The following is a 22,078-nucleotide window of genomic DNA, read 5'->3' as shown; positions in this document are numbered from 1 at the left end:
GGCAATGCCGGAAACATGTGCCGGCAATATCAGCAAAATGGTTTTACCGACAGATTATGAACATGGACTTGCCAGTAATGCAGGCAGATATTTGGGGGTATAACCAGCAAATCCATGCCAGAGACACCACCACCACAGAGCTGACAGTAAATGGACCTAGGTGGAGGAAATAAGGCCACAGGTGCACTAATCACCGAAGTGCACCCAATGCACACAGAAACAGTACTAAAGAGCCACCTCCGCCCCAAGAACACTCCCCAACACAACCATGCCACCATGCATTGTTGCTGCCATGGACTTGGAGGCGCTGCATGCTGATGTGCAGCTGATGGTGCTGAAGCAGCCACAGTGACAACAGGAGGTCAGGGACAGACAGAGGATGGGGATACAGGTGATGTAGGTTGCGAGGGAGAGGTGTGCTGTGATCCTCACAGAAGGACCACATCCAGTGTCCTCAGAGGCAGCCAGATACACACACTGTACTGTCAAGACAGGAAGACCATTCATGACCTCCTGACCCTCATCCAGGATGTTGGGAGCAGAATTGGCATCAGGACAGCCATATCACCACTGTTGAAGCTGGTGTCAGTCCTGCTCTTCCAGGGCACTGACACGTTCCAGCACTCTGTGAGCCAGCTGCATGGCATTTCACACCTTCCCAACCAGCCAGGCATAGGTAAACACCACCAAGGCCTGCGTTTATACCCAATGAGTTGGCAGCATTGGACTGCACACACGTAGAGCTGGTGCCCCCCCCACACCTCAGAGGAGGTCTACAGGAACCGGAAGCAGTCCCATTCCCTTAATGTCCAGGTGTCCTGTGACGCCAACCTGACCATCACGCACTGCTGCTTCCGGTTCCCAGGATCAACCCATGACTCCATGGCCTAACGGAACAGTGCCCTGCTGGCTTATATGACGTATCATGAGGACAAAGGACCTGGATGTTGTGTGAGTACATGTACATTTACACCTGCATTGCAGCATGGGTGACAGGTAAAGCGGGTGGGGGGGAATCTCACAAATTCATGTCCGGCAAGCACCCTGCACATGCAGGAGCAAACAACGCACAGCTCAATTGACAGGTCGCAACATAGAGGAGTAGCATATGACTGGAGAAGTAGCAGTCACTGACCAGGCCATTACAAACCGAAACGGACATCCACAGGCAATGCACAGGCAATGCACCATAGGTACCTGAATGCAGCACTGCCACCCCTCCAAAGCAAGTGAATCTGTAGAGTGGGCCACCAAGGGCCATGAGATGTATGTCCTGGTTAGATATGGGGCATGCATGCACAGACTGACCGTTGAGATTTCCGCTGTCATAGGCAACAGCACTGCTGAGCATCATTACCCACATATGTAAATGTCAATGGGTCTTGGACTGTGCACTGTTGCCACTTGCGTAGTCTCTTAGCGCAATGGAAGTAGTGTTACGGTGGATTGTTAGTGGGATTGAGAGAGAGAAGAGCAAGATAGTTTTGATGTGCTGTTGGCATCTTCAGTTTCGATGAACCGGTAACTGAGCATTGGTGCCTTTTGTGCTTGGTAGCCGTCATGTGGGGTTGATGCATGATTGTGTATGGTTTGTTCTCATTGCAGGTGTCGTGAAGTGCATGGTTAGTGGTGCGGTAGAGGCATGGTTGTGTCCAGTTCAGACTTTGAGGGTGTGTATGCAGACTGGTAAGTTCTCACTATGGGCATTTGATGGCAATACATTTCCTACATGCAGCAATCCATCTAAGTGTGACACACTTCCCACCCCTGAACAATCCATCTCAGGGAGCAGATCCTAGCACGATACAGATGTTACACAGTGCCTGTCTCAGGGGCAGCAGGGAGCATAAGGCTCAGCTTTTTCTATTAGACCAGATGCATGATTTGGCTAACCGATAGATACATGCTAAATGTACTATGTCCCCACATACCCCCTCCTCACACACCCCAAACACCCAAACATCAGGGTGTTTAATATGAAAGTGTAACTCCATAAGTCATTTCTTAGGCCTCTTGGCCATGGGGCCCTTGGATTGCCCAAGTGTGGTTACTATACAGTGTGAGAGGCACCTTGGGCTTCCCTGCTGCAAGCTCCCTGAGGTGGCTACGGTTGAGGGTGGGTCAGACCCCGGGTCCCAAGTGCTCCAGAGTGACCTGCAGGATGTGGGAGAGGGGCTCTGCCATTGCTGAGACCCCCTCATTCCCATACGGGCCCTTAGGGTGAGCATGATAAGGACAGCAGAGGTGCACCCCTGGGCCTATGCGCTCCTTCAGCTGCTGGCCTGAATACAGTTCTGCAGGAGCCGCAGTTCATTCAGCTGCTGCTTGACCATATAAGCCATTGCCCCGTGCCGGTTATCCATGCACGGATCCGCACATCCATGTCCCGGATGTTGGGCATTGGTGGTGGTGGGGGGCTGTGCAGAGTAACTGGGCTAAATGAAGCAGACGCATAGGGGTTGTACTCCTCAATATCCTCATCCTCCTTCTCTTCCGTGCCGTACCTGCCACAATGGGGCGGTGGCTGGTGTGTCATTGGTTGTGTGTAGGGTATGGAAGGGAGGGTGGGGCCACTGGTGATTGGTGTGGTCTGGCTGGCAGCTGGCAGTGGCTACTGGTGACAGGTGGTGGTGGTTGGGCCAGCTGTGCAACCTTTATAATAGGTGGTTGTTGGGCCGACTGTGCAGCTCTCACGACAGGTGATGGTGGTGGTGGTTGCAGCACTCACAACAGGTGGTGGTGGTTGCACCAGCTGTGCAGCAATAAGAACAGGTGGTGGTGCTTGCGCTGCCGAAGGTGGTGGTGTGGCCTTCCCACTGGCCAGATGGCGTACCAGCCATGTTATTTCAGAGGATGTGCCTGTTGGGGAAGGATAAGCATGCAGTTAGTCTTCAGCTAGTCACATCTGCGGGCTTGCATTACACTCATGCGACATAGTGTATGTGTCCTGCTCTTGTCATGCTGTTTGGTTTGCTCTGATTTGTGCTTCTATATGTGAGTGGTGGGACTGCACATTGACTGTTGGTCTGCCGTGGTGCTTGTTGTGTGTGAGGTAGACCTATGATTCCTGCCCTGTTCTCCCTTGGCGCACATTGGCTCTCCTCGTGTGTCCATGTGTGGGGCAATGCATTTGATCTTTGGTGCTAGTGCATGACTAAATCTGCCCGCGACCCCTGGCATGTGTGTGTGAGATTGACCAATCTGCTGTGACTGACATGTGTTGGACCTGTTCCCTTGCCCATTTGGTGTTTCTCTGCCTGGGGATTTATTTATTTGGATACAAAATTGGCATTTACATGAGGTTTGTTATACTACCCACCATCATCTTGGGTCATGGTTCCAGCCTCAGCTGCCCTGACTTCCTCGATGCCCCCCATGTGCAAGATGGAGCTGTAGGTCCCCTCCCAGGACATCAAGGTCGGGGTGCCACTGTCCCTCCTCCTGTGGCAGCATGTTCCCTCCGATGGGTGACCAGGATGTTCCTGACATGCAGCTGCTGGTCGTCCCACCACTTGTGGCAGTTAGGTGGAGTGCGTTGGACGAGGTCCACTGCACTCCCCTTATCAGCCAGCTCCTGCCAGATGACCGACTTCCTCCTCTGGCTGGTCCTTCGATAGCCAGCCCCAAAGAGCATCTCTGCATTTTAAACGACATTGTCCGAGAGTGCAGTGAGCTCAGGCTCGGCGAAGCACGGTTTTTGGAGCCAGACTCTTGATTTACTACTCCCTGGCATGACTGCTGTGTTGGATGGGGTGGATGGCAGCAGGAAGTGGCTGATTTTCAGTGGATTCTGTTTTTCAAAATGGCCACCAGAGAGCTTCCCGTTCCTGCAATGATGCTATTTGAAGTGCTGGTAATTCCGGTGCCAGAAATTCCGGATTTGGGATAAACAGCACCAGTGATTCTAGCTGTCTGGGTGCCGCTCTTGTTGTTTCTGGCACATTTCTGCCAGAATCACTGTCAAATTTTGATATTTTAAGGTAATTCCGGCAAGATGGTAGTGCCATTTCCGATGAAGGGGGAAATTACCGTCCGCTAACCTGGAATATGCTGGTAATTCCGGCGGTCGGTTTGCTGGTAATGGTACTACCGCCACGCCAGAATTACCCCATTTCGTACTTGTAATGAGGGTCATAGGACGAATAATGTTGAAAGATGCTGTGAAACACAGACCAAGGAAAAGAAAGTAGGAGCCCACCAGGACAATGAGACACAGCCAATCTCTGACCCCAATGTTATATTACCTAGGAATGTGATAGTCCAACCATGTCAGCAACGACAGTGTCAGGGCCTTTCATCTTTTTCAGTCGAAATGGGCCAGATCCTCAGGGGCACCCCAGCAGATGCCCCCATGTTGCCAGTGTTATCGCACAGCAAAATCTTCTTTAAATTAGGACGATAAACATGAACTTTTCAGCATGCAACTTGCATGCCACCATTGCTTGCTTACAACCTCAAACTGTCACCTTGGCATTTCTTTGTATACAGAAACGTTCTTATCACCTTATTGCCTTTTTACTCTGATGTTGCCTGCATAATCACTGTCAACAAGGCTTTTCAGTGGACATTTAGTGTTTTGGCTCCCCCCTGGGCTTCCTGTCCCTTGATAATCAGCAGCTTTTAACACCTCACCACTTTCGTCTGTCTCAATTACAATGTAAGCACCCCAGGCATTGGCACAGTGGGGCCCCACTGTGCAGAGGGACCTGTTGCCCCATATCCTAGGGGGGCCCTCAGATTTAAGAAAGAATTAGTTTCTTTCTGAATTCACTCTGACTTGAGTGGCTTCCCGGTTTGTTGCCGTGAGAGACAGGCATTTCGACTCAAGTAAGAAAGAAATATGTTTTTGTAAATATGTGTCCCTGTGTGGGTTTGTTTGTTTGTTTGTTTGTTTATTTGTTTATTTATTTATAGCGCGCACCAGACCCAAGGGTATCAGGGTGCGAGAACAAGGATATTTTCAGCTTACAAGGTTACAGAATGCAATACAAGATACAGCGTAGATTACAGTTCGATAGTCAAGACAAGCAGTCAGGCAGAAAGGTAAACAGGACATTTGATACAAGGTGTGGGTTGCCAAATACATGGTCAAAGTGACAATACAAGTGAGATACAGTTGTAGCTATGAACAGTTCTTTTATAGAGAGGCTGGCTACATATGACAAAGGCAATGAGGATTGGAAGGGTCGTACTGAAGTTAAAGATCATTTTCTTTAAACCAATTGGTAATGTTTAGTCAGAAATTTGAGTAGGTTTGATCCCCCGTTAGGAAGGGGGGAAGGGAATTCCAAAGTTGGGTATCTTTGACAGGGAAGCTGTTGCTGCCAATTTTCATCATTTTGAAAGTGGGGATTGTCAGGCAGTTAATATAGGCCGCTCTGGTGGGTCGGAGAGTAGGTGTTTTATTGATTCTCTCTGTCAAGTAGCGAGGTGCCACGTTGTTCAGGCACTTGAATGTTAGTGAAGCGGTTTTTAGTCTAATTTTATCAATAGTGGAGAGCCATTTAGACTGTCTCCTTGCCACCGAGATATGTTCTCTTTTGGTCATTCTTAGCGCTGCTCTCAAGGCATTGTTTTGAAGTGTTTGAGTTTTCCTGGTGATGTATTTGTTGGATCCAAGGTACAGGGCATTGCAGTAGTTCAGTTTGGACAGCACAAGTTCTCTTGCCTGTGTGGTACAGCTGCTTGTTGAGAGGAAGGGTTTGGCTGACCTGATCAACTTACATGTGTAGGCTGTGGATGATGCCACTGCATTCACTTGCTTTACCAGTGTGAGGCTGGAATCCAGGTAAAAACATAAGGTTTTTACAACCTTGGCAACCTTGATCATGTTGCCATCTATATGGAAGGAGGTATATTTGTGGCCAAGTTTGTTAATGTTAGACGTGGTCCCCAGAATAATGAGTTCTGTTTTGTCATCATTCAGGCATAGACAATGGAGTGCCATCCATGCCTGGATGATGAGGTATATTCTATTCATCAAGGCCAAATCCTTGTTGTAATCCCCTGTAAGTGGAATGAGAATCTGGGTGTTGTCTGCTTAGTTAGTGCGGGTGACACATAGACAATCCAGATCATCAAAAAGGGGCTTGGTAAATATATTATACATGGTGGGGGACATGCAGGACCCCTGAGGAACACTGCAGGTGATGGGGATGGGGCCTGCTGCTGCTGTGGCAGAGAAGACTCTCATTGTCTTACTACTTAAGAAAGATTGGATCCAGGCTATGGTTTGTTGCGAGAAGTGCGCTGCTGACTCTAGATGGTTACAGAGGACCCTGTGGTCCACCAGGTCAAACGCTGCTGTGAGATCTAGAAGAAGTAGTAAGGCAGATTTGCATTTGTCTCTGAGCTCGTTGACCTGGGCTTTAATGTCAGTAAGTGCAGTTTCGGTACCATGCTGTGGCCTAAATCCTGATTGTCGGGTGCCACACCAGGTGTGATTCTACTCAAAAAATGTCTGAATTTGTAGGTAAGCCACCCTGATAGGCCTATAATTCGTAGGTATGGAGGGTTCAAGAGATTGTTTCTTAAGAAGTGGGAGGACCCAGGATTCCTTGAGATTACTTGGGACAGTGCCCGAAGTAAATGACATATTGATAAGCTTAGAGATGAAAGGTGCTAGGTCTCTAGGTGCGTCTTTTATGATTTGGGCAGGGCATTTATCTCCACGACAATTGGAAGGTTTGAGCGAGAGTATGATTTTTTCAATCTCTAGTATAGAGACTTTAGAGAAGTCGAAACGTTGTACTAGTTTAGGTAGAGTAAGTGGCGTGCAGGTTTGTGGGGTTGTGGTTGGTATATTTAGTTTTTTATTGGAGATTTTGACTTGGAGGGTAACAATTTAGTCTTATCTTCAACACAATTATCAGGTACAGGGATCAGATTCTCAAGTTCTTTTAGTATTGCAAACAGTTCCTTGGTGCCTGAATTTGCTTGCAATATCCTATTATCGTAACGTTCCTTTTTGGATCGCTGTATTTTAGTTTTGTATTTAGTGGAGATATTGATTTTTTTTTAACCTTTATTTTTGGGGTTTTACAATACAACAACTCAATTAACTCAATGCACAGGTTACGTCCCCCCACCCTCATGGCTTCCTCCCCCCTCCCTCCATCCCCCAGCACCTCCTCCCAGTCGTGTAGCTATCGTTTCCATTAGGGAGCGGTTCAGTTCTTTTTCCTCCGACCACAAATGTGATGATTTAGAGTCTTTAAGGGGTGGGATTTGGGGACGGGCTACCCGATGAATTAGAGTCAGCGGTTGACATCAGATATGCAATATATGGGGCCCAGATGTCTGGTGGCCTTGCGTGAAGTGGCAGGGTCTTTATAAAGTTTGTCTCCACATTCTGACTACAGGTCACGTCTTTGAGCCAGTCTTGAAGGTTAGGAAGTGGCCCTCTACCCCAGTGCATCGCAATTCTTCTTCTTGCTAGGACTAGTAGTAGATCTGTCAGTTCACGGCCGAGGGGCGGGAGGTGTTTAGTTAGACCCAGAAGTGCTAGGACCGGGTCCACCTCCAATCGGGTTCTAGTGATTGCAGAGATTTTCTCCAGCACAAATTCCCAGAAAAGCGCTATGCTGGGGCACGTCCATGCCAGATGGAGGAAGTCTGCTTCTGGGGCTTTACATCTGTTGCATGTTGCTGGGGTCGCTGACCGTTGTCTGTGAAGTTTTGCAGGTGTACAGTATATTTGGTGGATAAAATTAATTTGTTTATACCGTGTATTCAATGAGACTTTTTGTGTTTGTGGTTTGTAGGGTTCTTGCCCAGCTTGAGAAGCTATCGGCTATTTACGACATCATCGAAAACTGGATGATTGCACACTGGATGTGTCTTAATAGCTCCAAAACGGAACTCATGACCTTCGGAAGCGCTAAAGCCTTAAACAATCTTGGTTCGGATTACTCCACATTCACTATAAAAGATTCTACCATTAAGGTATCTAATAAGGTTAAAACACTAGGTATTTACTTACAATCCTCCTTAGGCGCAGAAGCCCAAACCGCTTATTTAAAGCGAAACTGTCAATACTACCAAAGGCTTCTATGTCAGATAAGACCTTTTCTTAATACCAAGAACAGCACCACGATAGGGAGAGCCACCATACTATCCCGCTTAGATTATGGGAACGCGTTAATGCTCGGCGCCAGCAACAACTGCCTGAAACAATGTCAGATTATCCAGAATAATGCTGTTAGGTCCATCACTAATAAATCCAAACGTGAACACATCACCAAGGACAGAAAAGATCTTCATTGGTTGGCTGTAAAGGAACGGATCAAGTTTAAATCACTGATCCTAACCCACCGATGCCTATATGGCACGGCACCTGCATACCTTAAGAATAAATTCAGCTGGTATGAGCCGAGCCGTAGCTTGAGATCTGCAAAACAAGGATTGATCAATCCCAGCCCTCCAGGTAAAGCCACTGGTCTCGGCCGAGCTTTTCCGAACCTGGCGACTTTCCACTGGAACAAACTGCCTTGCAGCCTCAGATTGGAAAACAACCTCCAACGCTTTAGGAAACAATTGAAGACCTTTCTCTTCATATAATTAGACAACCTCCACACCGCTTCTAGTTGCCATCGTTCTGCTTCCTCCCTCTCTATGCTCTCTATGTGTTGTCCCGTTCTTCTTCGTCCTTGTGTCCTTGTCGCGCCCTGATGCTTGCGAGCTTCGGCGCGTTACAAATAAATAAATAAATAAATAAATAAATAAATAAATCTCTTTTTTGGTGCTTTGGGGGTAGGCGCCGTCTCGTTCAGTAGTGACTTGTAGATTTCCGAGACCAGCCTTCCATTACCTTGTGATTGGATTACTCTGTGGCGAAGTTGCCATGTCGGGGGCTGTTGAGGGAACATGGGCAGGGTGTTTTGTAGTGTGTGGCGGAGTCTAAGGTATGTGAATAAGTCCAGGGCGTTGTCACCTCCTCTCTCTCTGGCTTGTTGTGGGGTAATGAAGGTGCCCTCGACAAAGAGATCTTTGAGTATTTTTATTTGCAGTTTGTCTATCCAGTTCAGGTATGTTCTCTCTGTGGTTAGGGGTAGCCCTGCTATGAATCTTGCTGGAATTAATGGAGAGAACCTCGTTTGGATGTTGCTTCTTATTGCGATCGTTTTGCCAGATAGATTGCGAGACCTGGACAATGTTAAGCGTATTGTGGGGCACATGTAGATTATCCAAAATAAGTATTCTAAGGAGAAAGGGCACTGCCAGTGCCCGTTCGATTTGAACGTGAAGTCTAACAAAGTCGTAGCGTACCAGTGCCCCAGGAATTGGGCTTGGGTGGCCCAGTAGTATCGTTCTGGATCGGGTAATGCCAGGCTGCCTTTCCTCACTGGTTGTATGAGTTTGGAGTATGCTACTCGCGCCACCTTGCCCGCCCAGACCAAGTCAAGTATTACACTCCAGATGCGTTTTTGGAATTGCTGTGATAATAGAATAGGGATATTTATGAAGAGGTATAGAAGCTTGGGGAGGATCACCATTTTCACTAGTGAAACACGGCCCCACAGGGTGAGTGGGAGGAGCCTCCATCTATTCACCTTACTGTGCAGCATTTCCATCATTGTTCCAAAGTTGTCTTGCATGACTTCCGCATGGGATCTGGACAGTGAGATACCCAGGTATCTGACTTTCGATGATTGCCAGTTGAATCCGAAGTCATCAGCAAATGTCATTGTGGCCTCAGTTAGGGGGAATATAATAGACTTGGAGTGGTTGATCTTCAGCCCCGAGAAACTGCCGTACTTGATTATCGTACGCATTATCGGATTTAGGTTATCTGTCGGATTGCGTACAAAGAGAGCAATATCATCCACATAGAGAGAGACCACAAACCTATGTGGGCCGATTGCTAGGCCTCTCTGTAGGAGACAGGCTCAGAGGTCTGATGCCAGGGGTTCCATTACTAGCGCAAAGAGAACTGCTGATAATGGGCAGCCTTGTCTAGTTCCTCTTTGTAGTTGTATTGCTAGGGATTTCGTTTTTCCCATGGTGATGATTGAAGTCGGGTCTTTGTACAGCAGTGCTACAAGTTTGGGGTAGTAGGCGCCTAGTCCCATGCGGCGTAGCACCTCGAATAGGAAGAGCCATTCGATCGAATCAAATGCTTTTCCTGCGTCTAACAGTGCGGCTATTGCCTGTGTCTCAGAGTCAAGTGCTGCCATTGCTCCAAAAATCCTCCTAATCCCAAAGGAGGTGTTGCGTCCGGCAGGGGAGTTGCTAGGTCTGGAAAAGACCCGGGGCTAAGCTGATGTCGGAACTGTTGGGACTGGGGGCTAGCTAGTCTTTTGGCTGTAGCTCCTGAGATTCTACCCATGGCTACAACCAAAAGATCAGGGACTATAGCCCCCATAGCCCCCCCCAGCAACGCCCCTGGCGTCCGGGTATGAAGCCTGCTTGATCCGCTATAACTAGGCCAGGCATGAGTGGGAGGAGTCTGGCGGTTAGAATTTTGGCAAGTATTTTGTTGTCTAAATTTATCAGCGAAATCGGCCTGTATGAGCCTCAATCTTCATGTGGTTTTCCTGTTTTGTGGAGGAGGATCATAGTTGCTTGTCGTAGGGTCTGGGGTAGTGTTCCGGATTCCATCACTTCCTCATAGACTTGCAGGAGAAATGGGGCCAGGAGGTGGGCGTGTGCCTTGTAGAATTCGCCAGTTAGGCCATCAGGTCCGGGAGCCAGCGTTTGACGGCTGCTTATGACTGTCTTTGAGCTTGGATGGCCGGGGAGAAATCTGGAAAGAATTGGATGTTGTCTCCCTTGAATTGGAGGTCCCCTTTTTCCCTGTCTGCCTTGAGTATTGAGTCACGGTCTTTGTAATTTTAATTTAGAAGTTTCGCTATGATTGGGCACAGGTTTGCTCCTGGGATTGGTTTCGCGTTGCGGACCCTATGTGCTCTTTCACCAACAAGTGGGAGAGGGTCTCAGTCCCAAATAAATCTCTGCAGATATTTTCGACATGTTCTTCCATTTTGATCCCGAGTTGGTGTTCTCTGACCCCGATGATCCTAATATTATTTCTTCGTGAGCGCCCTTCTAAATCTTCATTTTTCGCACTCACGATTTTCATTTGAGTTTCAAACGATGAGACTCTCGAGGTCAGAGATGTTGCACCATCTTCTAGATCAGACACACGATGTTCGACTGCATCCAGCCGGTCTTTCATTTTTGTCTAGGCGATGCTGCAGTCGGTCGACCTTAGAGGATAGTGTGTCCAGTTTGCTTCCCAAGCCACCTATTCCAGTTTTCAGCTCTAGCAACATTTCCCTGATGTCAAAGTTCTGAGGTTGTTCCTCCTCTTGGGTGTCGTCTTGTGTAGGTGACTCTGGCCTGCTGCTGGGCTTGGTTGACTTGGCGGATGCGCTAGATTCAAAGTTTAGTTTTCTCTAGGACTTGTCCGTTTTTCCCATGATTGACTCCGAGATGTCCGCAGCTGGATCCTGGTCACCGGGTATTTGAGATGGGAGTGATGGGAGCGATGGGAGCCCCGCAAGGTGGCAGCGTCTGGCGTCTTGTGCCTGTGTTGAGAGCAACTTGGGGGACCCAGCGAGAGGTCGTTGCAAGTTTTTTGTTAGTCTGTGCTTGAGTGAAGCAAGGAGCTTGGGTAGAGCCCACTCCTAGGCCAGTGCGGGGGTGGATTTCTGGGTCAGTTGGCGTGTGGTCTGTACAGTTTTAAAGTTCCACTGACCAAGGGTACTGCGGGGGTCGCTGCCCTCTCAGTTGGCGCTGACAGCGAACAGTGTTTAAAATGAGTGTGGATTGATTCCCTTGAGGTACAAATTCCGTGCCGAGTCAGAAAAGGAACCTCTTCCCAGGCTACTATAGGCCCGTTGTGATCGTGTCCATTAATGAAGTTGAATGCCAGGGGATACTCTTAGCCTGCTCACTGTGGTTGCTGCTTTGATTGGGATCAGGGGCAGCCGCTGTGTCACCACTGGGGATCCTGTCTGGTGCCGTACAGTGCAGCTCCCGGTTTCTCCAACCCCCCAATCCCCTCCGTGATCCGGGGGGAAGGGGAATAGTGTGCAGTTTATAATCGTTGTGGAGGAAGGCCCGGTGCGGCTCCCGGCCACCTGTATGTTGGTGCAGCGCCCTTGTGAGTGTCTCCTTTGTGCCTCAGGAAGGATCCAGTATTTGGCAGCGTTTACTGGGGAGGGCGGCGGCGTCTGCCGAGGTGCAGCACGGTCCCACCTCCACAGGGGCTGTCCCGGGTGGGCCTGGGTGCATATGTAGCCAGCGTATGCCCAGTGCACACCGGTCTAGGGAGCGAGCGTGCGCCACTGGCCCTGCGCATGGATTGCCTCGCTCTTACCTCTTCGCCCTGGAGGGCTTGTCTGCAGGCAGTAGCGCAGCTCCGTCACCTCACGTATGGTCAGCCGCCGAGGTATGCAGCAGCGATGGGTGTGCTCGCGCCCCCGTCCTCCCGGGCACTCAAGCCGACCCCCTCTTCTTGATGTCATCGTGGGGCAGGCGTTCCGGTGAGTCTTCTTCGGCGGCGAACGGGTCTCTTGCAGCCTGGCAGACTCCTCCTCGCAGGCTCCCGCTCCTTCAGTCAATCGCAGCGCCACCAGTGAGGACCTCCCTCGCAGGGGTCCCCGTGACACGCGGGCATGCAGGCCTCAGTCAGCGGCCATCCTGGGATGGATAATTCGAGGGTTCGCACCGATGGCAACAATACTGGGCTCAGTATGACTGGCAGCACGCCCCGCAGATTCTCAGCAGTAAGAATAGTTATAGTGTCCACCACAGACATGCAGATTGCTCAGGATTTATAAGGCGCTGCACGGAGCTCTCTTAGGGGGCCGCCATCTTGGTCGGCCCTCTAGCGCCCTCTTAGTGGAGATATTGATAAGGTTAGCTTTATTTACTTCAGATGGCGCTAGCCTCCAAGTAGATTCACTATTTTTTGCGTTTTTCTTTCCTTAGTTGTTTTAAGTATGGAGTAAACCAGGCATTTAGATGTGCTCTAGGTTTACTATTCCTCATTTTTAAGGGGGCAATGGAATCTAGGGCTTCAGTCATGACTTTGTTAAATTCGTTAACTAAGATCGATGGATCTAAGGTGTCCGGTAGTGAATTTAGGGTGGAGAGTATCAGAGGGAGAAGTTTGTCGGTAGTTATATTCTTTTTGTTCCTTGTTAAGGTGGGAGGTGCTGTGGGGTTGTTTTGAGTCATAAGGGGTTTTGCATCTAATGTGAAAGCTATAAGTGAAAGGTCCGTCCATACCTGGGGACTAATGGCGGTAATGGTGGTGTCGCTGTTGTAGTCAGCCACCCAGTCAAGCGTTCTACCCTTCTCATGGGCTGGCTGAGTCACTTTTTGTGTGTAGCTGAGCTCAGAAAGGACATTAGCTATGGATGTTGCTTGTAAGTCTTTAGGGTCGTTGAAGCCCAAGTTCATGTCTCCTAGTAGGAGTGCCTGTGATGCATTTTTTAGGTTATCCGAGAGGATCGTAGATAGGTCATCCTCGAATGAGCCAATGGGGCTTGGGGGTCTATATATTAGATGCATGGTAATGGTTTGGGGGTTTGGGAGTTTGATATAGGTAGCTTGGCTGTGAGGGATTCACAAGAGTTGACATGAAGAGGGGCCGCTACTCTCATTGCTAGACTAGATTTGGCTATGATAGCTATGCCTCCTCCATGGGTATCAGCTCTCTCTTCTCTAAGAATAATATAGTAAGCTGGCACTGCAAGCATCAAGGCAGGGCCTGCTGCCTGGTGTAGCCAGGATTCAGTAATGGCCAAGGAGTCATAGTCTTCTGTTAGTATCAAGTCACCAATCTCTATGGCATCGGCTACTAAGGACCTTGAATTATTGAGCACTCCTTTGAGGAGGGGAACAGGAATCACTGTCAATAGTATGGAAGGGGCCTTGCTATTGATATCAACAGTTGAGGCTGGGAGTTTATTCTGTTTAGGTATTCTAGAATTTGGCTTGGGAATGGTGCTTAAGTTGGTGTGGTTCATCTCTTTGGATGTGATATCTTGTTTGTTAATGAGGTTTTTACTTTGATGGACAGTAGTAGTTGGGAGGCTGGCAGGTGGTTCGAATAACGTAGTCTTGAGCGAAGTCTAATGTTTCTGTGCTTAAGGTTGCATGGGATGTTAGTTCTAGGTGGGTTTGGGGTGTGACTAGGGTTGATTGGCTCCACTGGGATACATTCCATGCCTAGTGTGGCGACCCTTGTGTTGGTAGCCATAGTATTTAAAGTAATGGTAAAGTTGACCGGATCAAGAATTGAAGTCAATGTGGTCCAGAGAACAATTAGCTGAAAAGCATTGGCATGCATTATGTTGCAAGTCCGTGATGTATGTTGGTATTTATGTATGTATGTATGCGTGCATGTGTGCAAGGGTGTGCATATGTATTTTGTAATGTTTGTGTGAATGTGTGAGTGTATGGGTGACTGGGTGCATGTGGACATGGGTGAGTGAATGGTGTATGGGTGTGTGTGGGAATGAGCAAGTGAATGGTGTGTGTAAATGAGCAGATGAAGGTGAGTGAAGGTGAACTTTGTGGAAATGTGTGTGTGCTTCTGTTTAATGCTTGGTGGATGTCTGAGGAGCTGATTTTGGTGGGTGGGAGATGGTAGGAGGGGGTGGGAGCAAGGAGAAACTGGTGGGGGAAAAGGGAGCAGGTAGGGGTGTGAAGTAAAATGCAATTTTTAATGGGCATCCATGATAAAGCAAGCATGATATGTGTTATTACATGGCTAGACTGGCATTTTGGTGTTAACAGTCTAGTAATTTCTTTGTTGTGGCATGACATTTCTTGCTGAGCATCTCTGATAAAGGAAGCATGATACACGTTAATACCTGGATAGACTGGCATGTGGGCCAGCAAGTCTCGCCTTTTCGTACTGTGGCATGGCATATTTTTTTGGGCATCTATGATAAATTAAGCTTTTTATGTGTTATTACATGGCTAGACTTGCATTTGGAGAAGCCAGTCTAGCTATTTCTTACTGTGGCATGGCATTTTGTATTGGGCGTCATCAAGGGTAAAGCAAACATGATAAGTGTTATTACATCTCTAGACTGGCCTACATTTTGCAGCCAGTTTGGACATATTTTCTTATTGTGGCATTGCAATTTTAATGGTAAAGCCAGCATGAGTATGTGCTGATGTGGTGATACTGCCACATATTGGCAGAGCCAGCATGGACATGTTTTCTTATAGTATAATTACTGGCATTATAAGCAAAGGAAACATAGGTTCGTCCTTAAATGGGAATACTGGCATATATTGGTGCATCCAGAAAATGTATGGATACAGACTGGCGTGAACATGTTTTTATAGTGGCATATACTATGAGCAAAGGGATCATAAAAATGCATTGGAAAATGCTCCTGTGCACTGTTGGTGACTCACATCTATTGGATTTTCTGGATCAGATTTATCCTACAAAACAAATTGTAAACTCTGTGGCTTTTTACTTAACTTTTTTGCAGAAAGTGTGCTGGTTAATGAACCATTTTAACCCATTAGTCAAACATTTTTCTCATCCGGTTTGGTTGGTTCAGGCTCTGTCGCTACGCTCTGTCACCCTGGCATGTTTTTCGGAAATGTTACTCCCCTTCGATTAACGATTAAACAATTCATCAGCTGCCACTGAGTGAGTGACTGTTGAGTGAATGGATAATAGTGTTTGCCTGCAAGGTTGGGGCCCGGGCAAGGGGCATTGTAACATGGACATTTTCTTTCATGTTTTACTGGCATTATTGAGCAAAGCCAACTTGATGAATGTTATTACATAGTGGATGTTTTTGGGCCGGGCATTTATGATATAAAGGGGCAGAGAGCATGGTCATTTTCTGTGGCATGGCATTTTTTACCCACATAAGAGGAAGGAAAATATGATGTGTGTTCTTACATGGGAAGGAGGCGATGGCGCTTGTGCAGTCAGCAAGTAAATGCTCCCTTAATATGCATTGCATGTTTTACTGGTGTTAAGGGCAAAGTCAACATGATGAGTGTTCTTACATGGTGGTGGAGGCATTTGTGCAGCCAAACAAGGCAATGTTTCCTTACTGGTGCATTGCATGTTTTACTGGAGTTGAGGGAAAAGGTAAATTAACATGAAAGGTATTCTTAAATGGTGCTGTAGTTGGGTAGGCAGTTGTGGAGGTAGCCAAAACATGTTTTCTTCCTGTGGGAGGAGAGTTTTACTGGCATTAAGGGAAAATCCAGTAGGAGAATGTTCGTACATGGGGGATACTGACATATTCTGGTAAAGCCAGCATGAACATGTTTTTTTTATGAAACCATTACTGTGCTCAATATTACTGGCCATGGCCTGTACAGTTTGGTCCCCAGAGCCCTGCACATCCCCCTGGTTTCTACACTAGGTGAAAGATTTAAGGTTTGATCAAATACTTATATCTTTCACCTGGTGCAGTGTGCAGTGTGCAGCATGGCCACTGCAGCAGAATGATCATTGTGCGTATTGCTTGAGTGGTGGTTGAGGCCAGCCTGGTGTGTGGTGAAGCCCATGTTTTGGTATCGAACTTGTGTGTGGGGGGGGGTACCTCAGCATGGCTTGCAAGGGGGCGCTCATATTCTGCAGTATGCCTTTGACCCAGGTTGCCACAAACTGTTTGTCTCGGCTGCAGACACGGAGCCCCTCAAATATCATGGTGAAATGGGCCTCCACGAGCCCTGACACATCTTTTGCCGGGCCTGCATGCCATTTACAAAACCAGCTGGCACTGTTGAGCATAGCACGAAGTAACCCAGATGCGTGGATTTCAGTTTGCCAATAATCTTAGCTTTTGCAATTCGGTAGACACAAAAAATCTTGCAAACGCACCTCACCGAGGACTCTTTTAGCGTAGTTTGAAGAAGAAACAATCTTGAAAAGCTTTCAGCTTCTGAAACTGTGCCATTTCAATCCTTGTGGCGGGCTCTAATTCGAAGCAGACTGGACACGTTTTACAGTGGGATAAAGAATACGTTTGTATTGTTTTAATTAATGTCCAAACGAGGCAGATGCCAAATGTGTTCCTTGCTTGAAGCTGGACCAGCAGACCGGATGCACTTGCCATTTTATAGGCCTTTCGGAGTGTTCCTATTGTTTGGTCTGTCTTCCTTTGCGTTTGCCCTTTGTTAATGTTCCCTGTCCTGGAGGGGAATGGGCCTGGCCCCACTTCAAGTTTCCTACAATGACATTTCGTTACAGGACCTATTTATTTAGCGCACTACAGCAAAACAAGTGTTACTTAAGCCGTATATCCTGAGGATATATCCGTGATATTCGTGTATTTGTTTACCAATTAACTTCAAATACTTGTTATTGTGCTGCACTCATAACCAGTGGTTAAGGCTAGTTTCAGGCCATCTGCCTGATGCAAAAGCCATTATTTAGAGGGGCACCACCACACGGCCATCTTGCTTTAATAAAACATAGTCCAAATGCAGACCAATCAGCATCACTTTAGCTTGGAAAACCTCATAATGCTTTGTCAAATTGAAAATGTTTATTTTCCCATGTACTTGATATGGAGTGGCCCTATCTCCGAGAAGCAGCTAGTGCTTTTCAGATATCATCAATTTCGTCCTACTCCCTTTCATTTTCTCATACAGAAAATGTCCAATTATTGGTCAGCCAATGCACAAAAACCACTGAACGGATTTGGCCCAAATAAGAAACAACTTGGGCATGATGCGTTGACTCGATTTCTGGGACTGGTTTATGGTAAAACCACCCAGTAGTTTTTAAAATATTCGATGGGGAATGGGGTGCCCCCTGCTCTGCAAAACTAGCTATCTCCCATGGTACTTTGCAGCAGAGAGGCTTTTTCAGAAATGAAAAGCCATTTTATTTGCTTGATGAGAGCGATTACCTATGAAATATACAGGGAGTGCGAAAATGAAAAGTGCTCAAAAAGCTACTTGGAGGAAGAAAAAGGATAGAGGTGGGGAGGGGGAAGAGGACACCATGTGAAGTTGGAATGCTGGCGGTGGTCTAGGGAGCTAGTTACAGTTATTATAAATACACTCAAAAAAGGGCCTGGGGCAAATGTCACTACTTGTGTCTTCACAATCCAGTTAGAAGTGACATTTGCCCCAGGACCTTTTTTGGTATATTTATAATACATATTCCCACATAGTAGGAAGGTCCATTAGCCTGCAGTGGGTTTAGCAGTTGTGAAAATAGTGAGCCAGTTATAGTTCAAATGTTTTCAAACTATCGGGGGCATACCAGGGGAATCTCTCGAAATTCCTGCAGTTACAACGGAAGACGAGCTTGGCGAAGAAAATGTGTCACACGAACTATAAAGTGATAGGGGGTAATGGGAGAGGCAAATGTAAGGAAAAAGCCTCTGAGGGGTTTGGAGGTCCATGGAAAGAGGAGGGGGGGGGCACTTGGTTTTCGAACATTATCAGAATACCGGGGGAATCCTGCAGGTAAGGGTAGTTCATTGCCTTTATGTGTGCGGTATGTTGCTGTTATCAGGTGACTACCAGTGGATACCTGCGGTCATCGGAAGAGTGTGGAAAAAAAAGGAAATTGTACACCTGCCGTGATCATATCTAGTAGACAGGAGGTAATGGGTCTCTTTGCCAAGGACATGGCCAGTGGGCACCAAAGAAACCTATTGCTGCAACAAGTACAGTGGTCAAGGCCGAAGGCCATTGCTGGTGGGCCCCAAAGAATCTATTGGTGCAACATGTACCATGGCTATGGCCTTTGGCCGTTGCCACTAGCTATGGCTGAAGGCCATGTCTAGTGGGCCTCAAAGAAACCTATTGGTGCAACAAGTACAGTGGCCAAGGCTGAAGGCCGTGGTCACCGTTCATTGTCAAAGACCATTGCTAGTGAGCCCCAAAGAAACCTATGGGTGCAGCACATACAGTAACCACGGTCGAAGGCCGTAGCCACTGGCTATGGCCGAAGGCCATGGCTAGTGGGCCATAAAGATACCTATTGGTACATGGGTTCCAAAGAAATGTATTGGTGCAACATGTACAGTGACCATGGCCAAATGCTGTGGCCATTGTCCATGGCCAAAGGACATGGCTAGTGGGCTCCAAAGAAACATATTGGTGTGACATGTACAGTGGCCAAGGCTCAAGGATATGGCTAGTGGACCTCAAAGAAACCTATTGGTGCAACATGTGCAGTGGCCACAGCTGAAGGCTATGGTTAGAGGGCCCAAAAGAAACTACTGTACAAGAAAACCCTTGAAATGCAGTGATAAAACTTTAGTTAAGAGAGAGTTAAGGTGAGCAGATTTAATGGGAAATAAACACAGCACTCGCATTTCAATCAAGTCCACCCTAACTTTGCGCCCCATGTTGCTCAGCATATGACCACAATCAATATATCACAGAAGACATCACAGAACACATCACTGTTGACAGTATTGTATTGTACTTGTCATTTATATAGCGTATAGTATTTACGCATGTATGTACTTTGGAAGGAAATATGTTACATTTGAATACATATTCATAATTTTATTCAAAATTAATTACTAAAAATATGAGTAATACAATTGTTATGTATATGAATAAATATTTACGTTATAATCTTCATTTATTTTCTATAAATGTAATTATGTAGTACAATTAACTGATTTTTTATGTATATTAATCAAAGTTTGAATTCTTAGATTCTATTCTATCTCAATGCACACGGATATGAACTTCCTTTTGTATTTGATTATTTTTTATAAAACTTGTTATCTAGAAAAGAAAGTGTTAATGTTATGTTATTACGGTAAGGAGAATTGTACATTTAAATGTGAACATTGACTATTTTCACAACACTTACTATTAAACATGTTTATACTTCTATCTATACTATTATTTTTTACTACTACATCTGCCTATTATATTATGTTTGAAATACCTGAAACGGATTTAGCTGAATCAGGTACTTTCCCTGCAAATTAAGTATTGTAATTGCTTACTAATACATTCAATTCAAATAATTTGTATAATATTACATATTTTTAAATTGTTAAGTACTACACATTCATGCTCTATATGTAATCATATACTTGTGAATGACTTTGTTTCCTGTCATTTTGTTATTATTGTTAAGTCTAATGAATTCAAATATGTATCAAAAGAGATCAACAAAAATATTCCAACTTAAATAATCTGTTTTGTCATGTCAGATGTAATTATTGATCTCATCAGTGATGTCTTGTATGATGAAATTAGCGATGTCATCGTTGTTAAGCTCAGCAGAGTCAATTTCGCTGAATGAGACCAAGTCAAAGGTTTGGTCTCTGTTAGCGGACATCTTAACTCAGATTTTTTGGAAGTTATGGGCGACTGAGGATACCCTCTAGTGAACAGAGAGTTTTGACAGTTGGGCTGGAATACGCAGGGATCCAGTTCTTTTAAGAACAAAACAACATGAGAGGCATTATTTGGCAGCTATGACCTAATCGTGTTCCAAGAAACATGGTTAACGTAGCCATCAGAGAGAAGGGAGTCAAAAGCAGCGACTGAGCTGGCACTGAACCACATCTTGGTGAGAGCGAGAATATTGAGGTCACAGTCTTCAAGGGGCGTGGTACACCAGTCGGAGTAGGGTGGACAGAGATAGGGGAGGAAGGAGTAGCAGGTCTGGGAAAGAAGTTGATGAGGGACGGCAAGTGCTGGTCAAAGAGGAGGAGGTTAGGTTGAGGACCCTGAACCATGATAGTGCTATTCCGATAGATATTAATGATACACCTGGATGATGAGAAGCCCACCAAGAGTACTTCCCATCTAGTGCCACCTTAATGGGTGAGGATGTGAGAGGAGAAAGAGTAGCGATAAGATGAGGAGTCCATAGATTTGGAGAGGGGACAGAAATGAGAATATCAGTAAAAAATCTGTCTGGAAGTTTCACTGACATAGGTGGCAGCAATGGGTAAGCTGGGGTTAGTGTTCAGGATGTCTTTTTTTACGCTTTTGTCTTCCAGACTTTGTCAGAGTGGGAGGAAAGGTTTGTTTGTTTGTTTGTTTATTTAATATAGCGCAAGACCAAAACCCTCAGGTAACTGGACGCGAGCATTACAAGAAAACTTAAGAAACTTTGTTACAGGGGTTACAGAGCAATGCAAGGATACTAATGAGGCTAGGTTACAGGAGTAGATGGTTACATACAATGGGTAATAAACAATTGAAACAGATGCAACATAAATACGACCATAGATTGGCAGTGAACATATGATACCAAATGAAATTTTGAAATACAAGCAAAGGATACCGGAATATACATTTGACGGTGGCAAGATATAGTAATCATAAATGGGCATTAGGAATGGGCAAAGGCGATGGGTCGTAGGGGAAGAGAAGTGGTCAGGTTAAGTGTCATTAGATCGTATCCAGGTGAGGACTTTCCTTCTGAATCTGGAATAGGGTTGGTCAGTTCTGAGATCTAGGGGGAGTTCATTCCAAGATTGGGCAGCTATGACCAGATAGCTAGAGCCGCCGGCTGTGGTCCTTTTATATCTGGGAACCACTAGAGTGTAGCATTGGCCATTCTCGTAGGTCGGTCAGAGGTTCTTTTGTTAATTCTTTCTGCCAGGTAGGGAGGCGCTATGTTATTAAGACATTAGGAAGTAAGAGAGAGGGTTTTAAGGGCGACTCTGTCTTTAATTGTAAGCCAATGGACGTTTCATCTGAATGCAGAGATATGATCTCTATTCAGAATATTTAAAGCTGCTCTGAGGGCATTATTTTGGAGCCTTTGCAATTTATCGAGAATGTACTTATTGGATCCTGCATATAGAGCATTGCAGTAATCCAGTCTGTATAGAATAAGTGCGTTGGCTAGTGTGATGCAGCTGGTCTCAGATAGGAATGGTCTGCAAGCTTGGATTAATTTGCACGTATATGCTGTAGAGGATGATAGAGTGTTAATTTGCTTCTCAAAGGTGAGGGCCGAGTCAAGATAGACACCAAGGGGTTTGACTGCTGGCATCACTTTGATGGCATTATTATCGATGTTAAATGAGGCATAGCTGGGGTTGAGTTTTTTAATAGCCGTCTCTGAGCCTAGGATCAGTAGCTCTGTTTTGTCATCATTCAGGCAGAGGCCGTGGGATGCCATCCATGCCTG

Source organism: Ambystoma mexicanum, chromosome 6q, assembly GCF_040938575.1.
Source record: "Ambystoma mexicanum isolate Mex_15411 chromosome 6q, UKY_AmexF1_1, whole genome shotgun sequence".
In the NCBI taxonomy this organism is placed as follows: domain Eukaryota; kingdom Metazoa; phylum Chordata; class Amphibia; order Caudata; family Ambystomatidae; genus Ambystoma; species Ambystoma mexicanum.
Note: the sequence above shows the minus strand (reverse complement) of the source record.